The 5,438-nt window shown below is 41.0% G+C and overlaps 1 pseudogene; it reads left to right on the forward strand.

The window, feature by feature from the left end:
* Window positions 1–864: 864 nt before the first annotated feature.
* Window positions 865–1,242, forward strand: LOC116750478 (annotated as a pseudogene).
* Window positions 1,243–5,438: the final 4,196 nt, after the last annotated feature.

The raw sequence follows: 5,438 nt of genomic DNA on the forward strand, positions 1-5,438 counted from the left end.
ACATAGATGTTAGAGTGGCCTTGTGTGTCATTAAATTTACATGAATAGCAAATTATTCTAAATTTGTTCTTCTGCTATGTGTTTCTCCATTCCAATAGAGCAGAAAAACTTTTTTTTTTCCTTTTTCTTAAAAATTTTTCCCACCCTCTTCCTCCCACTTCTGGTAACCATCAATCTGTTCTCTGGATCTATGAGTTTGTTTTGAGAGGGTCTTTTTTTTGGTTTTGTTTCAGATTCCATATATAAGTGAGATTATATAGTGTTTGTCTTTCTCTGTCTGACTTATTTCACTTCGCATAATACCCTTAAGCTCCATCCATATTGTCACAAATGGCAGGAGTTTTCTCTTTTTTATGGCTGAATAACACTCAATTGTGTGTGTGTGTGTGTGTGTGTGTGTGTGTGTATACATCACACACCTTCTTTATCCATTCATCCATTGATGGACATTTAGGTTGTTCTATATCTTGGCTGTTGTAAATAGCGCTGCGGTGAATATGGGAGTGTAGATACTCTTTTTGAGTTAGTGATTTTATTTCCTCCGAATAAATAGAATAAATTGCCAGAAATGGAATTTCTGGGTCGTATCTTGGTTCTATTTTTAATTTTTTGAGGAAATTTCATACTGTTTTCCAAAAACAGTGCTTTTTCGTCCTATGTTTTTAGATAAATCCGCATTGATATTTGTGGATATAATGTATTCATTTTACCTGCTCCTTTAAAATTCCATCACAAGGATGTATCTCAATATCTTTAGCAAATCCCTAATTGATAGAAATTAGATTGTTTTAAAATATATACTTACTCCTTTTGTCCGACATCTTAGTGAGGTGCAATGGTAACAGCAGCTCTCCCGGCTTCACTATGTCACCAAAGGACGACAAGTAGCAGAAAGATGCCAGAAAGTCAGCCAAGAAAGACAAAGACCCAGTGAAAAGAATCTGGGGGCAAGGCCAAAAAGAAGAAGTGGTCCAAAGGCAAAGTTCAGGACAAGCTCAATAACCTAGTCTTGTTTGACAAAGCAACATATGACAAACTCTGTAAAGAAATTCCCAATGTAAGCTTATAACTCCAGCTGTCATCTCTGAGAGGCTGAAGATTCGTGGTTCCCTGGCCAGGGCAGCCCTTCAGCAGCTCCTTAGTAAAGGACTTATTAAACTGGCTTCAAAGCACAGAGCTCAAGTAGTTTACACCAGAAACACCAAGGGTGGAGATGCCCCAACTTCTGGTGAAGATGCATGAATAGGTCCCACCAACTGTACATTTTGAAAAAAATAAAACTTTATTAAATCAAAAAAATAAATAAAATAAAACATGTACTTATTTGTAATAGCATAACCACAATTTTCTAATATTTACCATGCTTCATATGTAATACACTTAAATGGGGTATGTGTATATGTGTGTGTATGTCTATGCATACACATGCATGCATGTATTTTAAATTTTTTTAGATATATTTATTTTATTTATCATTTTTTATTTATTCATTACTGAATTTGGTTTTCTAATGTTTTATTTAAATGCTTACATCTATGATCTTTGGTAACTCTTTTCTTTGTCTATACTCTCCGTGTTTCATTTAGAAACAAGGCTATCCTAGATTTAGAAAAGTTGTTGAGACATTTTCCTGCTCTTTTAGTATTCCGGAACAGTTTGTACATGATAGGATTACCTAATTCATGAAGGTTTTGTAAAATTGCCCATAATGTCAACTGTCCCTGATACATTTTTGTGGGTAACCCTGAGAATTAATTCAGGGCCTATATAGGATTTTTATATCTTCTTGTGTCAATTTGGGGTTTTAGTTTTTGGGTTTTGTGGGGTTTTGGGTCAATGCCATAAAATTTTCTCTTGATATTGGCTTATAAGTTTTAAACTCTGCTCTGTCTGTATTATGTCCCCATTTTACTCTTAATATTACTTTACAACTGTCTTTGTTTTGATTGATTTTGCCCAAGATTAGTTGATGTTTAAACGTTCTTTGTAAAGCACCAGATTTTTATGGTTGTTGTTGACCTTCTGTAACGTTATCTACTGTATATTTCATTAATTTCTTACCTTTGTTTTATTATTTTTTCCATCAATTTATTCCACTAATTGTTTTCTCCTAATTTAAATTCAATACTTGGCTTTTTAATTTTCCATCTTTCTTTTTTTATGATATACAGATTTCAGTCAATCAAGTTCCCTACAGGAACTTCTTAAACTGTACCTTAAAAGTTGCAATATATACATTTCCATTATAGTTTGGTTCCAAATTTCTTAAGTTTCATTTCCTTCTCTGATCAATGAGATATATAAAACTTTTTTTAATAGTTATTTCTAATGCATAAGTCTTTTATCTATTTATTTTGGGTATTTATTGATTCTGAATTTTTATATTTGTCACAGTGTCAGAGAATGTGTTTTCTGTAATATCAAAAATGTTTCTAGGGTTTCCCTGGTGGTGAAGTGGTTGATAGTCCGCCTGCCGATGCAGGGGACACGGGTTCATGCCCCGGTCCGGGAAGATCCCACATGCCGCGGAGCGGCTGGGCCCGTGAGCCATGGCTGCTGAGCCTGCGCATCCGGAGCCTGTGCTCTGCAACGGGAGAGGCCACAACAGTGAGAGGCCCGTGTACCGTAAAAAAAAAAAAAAGTTTCTATATTCAGAAAATGACAGGATTACTGATAGTCAAAAAATTAATTTTCAGAGAGATTGAAAAATACAAAGCAACTTCAGAATTTTCTAAAGGGTCAACGGAACTTAGAACAAGTCACATCAGATGATGCACAGAACTCATAACAGGACAGAATCCGCTGACACAAGTCATCATCAGGAGCATGAGGACGGTGCCATGTCATGGGCAATTTTAAAGCATTGTTCTCAATGTTCTTTTAAACATTTCCAAGGCCGTCTGAGAAACTCTGGAAGAAAATACTTCATTGTAGTGCAGCTCCAGCCAAGATAACATTTATCTTGAAGTTCGAAGATTTTAGACTCTGTCCAGTGTTTAATATTCACCATTTAGCAGGGGAAGTACCATCTGGACCACATAAACAGGCAGTGGGTATGGAACTGGGCAGTAGAGTCTCCAAGAGCCCTTATCAGGTAGGTTCTGTGTCACAGTGCACTGCTGTGTGACCGCAGACAGACCCTCTGCTCCTGGGAGAGCAAAGCAAACACAGCAGGGCCACAGTCTAGGACTAGGTGAGGAGGAATATGCACGATTGGTCATTTAAGGCCAAACCTGAATAAGGACTGTCCACGAAGAAGGGTCCTATCCCTCCAGGAAATTTGGGGTCACCTTCTCCCATTTTCAGCACAAATCAGATGCCTTGTGGACAACAAGGAACATTCCTGGACTCTTCCCTAAAACAGGTACAAGAGACATGGTTGACATTATCATAAGGGAAGAAAATGAGACCTGGAAATGGGTAAGAGGCAGAACCATCCATTCTACAGAAGGAAAGAGGAAGGCCTGTGTTTACGATGAACAGTGAGGATATTCTTACCCCAGAAGCACAGATCAATCACTGAGTTAGTCCCTGTGAGCACAGTAATATGCCTTCCCCCTACAGCCCACCCCTGTGCTCACGGGGCACAGCCAGCTATGTGACTGTTTTTATCTATTGCTCATTAAATAGTGGTTCAGGAAGTAGTTCACGGGATGAAGCTAAAAATCATAAAAGCAGGTTGCACAGAGCAGGTTGTATCCACAAGGAAACATTCTCCTGGAAATATCTACATTTTAATATTTTAATTTAAAGTATAATTTAATATCAGGGGCTGCCTAAGAATTGACCTATGAGAGTATACAAGAGGAGAGAAGGAAGTAGCCTTGAAATGAGTTATTGTGACATGAAGCAACATTTCCTTCATTATATCATGTAATACTCCAGCAAAACTGAATGTTTGTACAAGGATCCCTGTTTTTGCAGGAGAATATCATTGCAATTCAGAAAGATCAACGGACTTCTCCCAGGAATGGCCTAGGTGCAAACTCGCTTCCCTGCCTCCAAAAGCCACCATCCCAGGCTGATACCCAAAATTCAGAAAAGTGTGAGCCAAATCTAATACCAAGAGGTAGAAAATAAGATCTCCCAAGATTCCTGGCAGTGCTAAGATTTCCCACAGCGATGTGTTGGAGAGAGAAGTTATTTTAAGGGGAGTGCTTCACTCCCACATCCTTTCTCTCCTCCTGGCCTCTGCGTGCTCTGTATGCCTTGCTCACAGCACCCTGCTCACCCCCTCTCCAACCTCTGTCAACCCCCCATGGGCTTCCACAGCTGAGAGGCTGCCTTTCTGAGAAACCAGCACTTCCTTGGTGCTTCCATTGCACCCACATGCAGTGAGATGAATGGTGCCCGCACAGAAGATATGCCCACCTGGAACTCCAAACGTTACCCTAATTAGGGTCTTTGCAGATGTAGCTGAGGTAAGGATATTGGGATGAGACCATCCTGGATTGGGGTGACCACTGTGACAAGTGTCCTTATACAAGACAGAAAAGGAAGGCATGGAGAGGGGAAGGCCATGTGACAACAGAGGCAGAGATTGGAGTTATGCATCTACAAGCCATGGAATGGGAATGCTGAGCCTTTACCAGAAGCTGGGCTGATTCTCCCTCATGGCCCTCAGAAGGAACCCCTCTGCCAACACCTTGATCTTGGACTGCTGGCTCCCAGAACTGTGTGAGAATAAATGTCCTTGTTTCCAGCCACCCGGTGTGTAGTCCTTTGTTATGGCAGCCCTAGGATCCCAGGCACCATGCTCTCTACAGTGTATCTCTTGCTGTCTGGTAACACACAGCTCCCTCACATCAGCACTCGCGCCTTCTTCTTGGGCATCTTCCCATAGTTTAGCTCAGTGCATGGCACATCCTAGATGCTCACAAAATGTCCACGGATGGCCACCTTCACTGCCCTGGACTCCATTACATGAAACCACCCTCTTCTCTAACCTGCAAACCACAAGAGCAGCCTCTCCCATTTATTGTGAACTAATCACGTGCTTGGTATTTTACAGTTCAATGTGCCACGTCGCTCCTCTCAACAACTCAGGAAAATGATTGCTCTCCCCACTTCACAGATGGGAGAACAGAGAAGCAATGAGGTCAGATACCTGAGCCAGAGTCTCCCAGAGCTATGCCTGTGGAGGGTCTGAGTCACATGAACCCAGTTCCTGACCACGTGGCTCCCCAGCTCGAGCTGTAACTGATGACAGAGTTAATGAGCTGTGCTAGTCACCTTGTGCTCAACACACGTTCATCGGCCATTTTATCTTACATGGACTTGTTCAGAGTCTGCCTGATAAGAGATGGATGGGTGCAAGGTCAATGCAATGCACCAGCGGGAGCCAAGAGGAGGCGACCAGAAAGGGAGCGATACTACCCTCTCCTGACACCAACTGCTGATGTCCCTACAGCTGCATCAATCTCTGAAAAGCCACCAGG

Source organism: Phocoena sinus, chromosome 3, assembly GCF_008692025.1.
Source record: "Phocoena sinus isolate mPhoSin1 chromosome 3, mPhoSin1.pri, whole genome shotgun sequence".
Taxonomy (NCBI): domain Eukaryota; kingdom Metazoa; phylum Chordata; class Mammalia; order Artiodactyla; family Phocoenidae; genus Phocoena; species Phocoena sinus.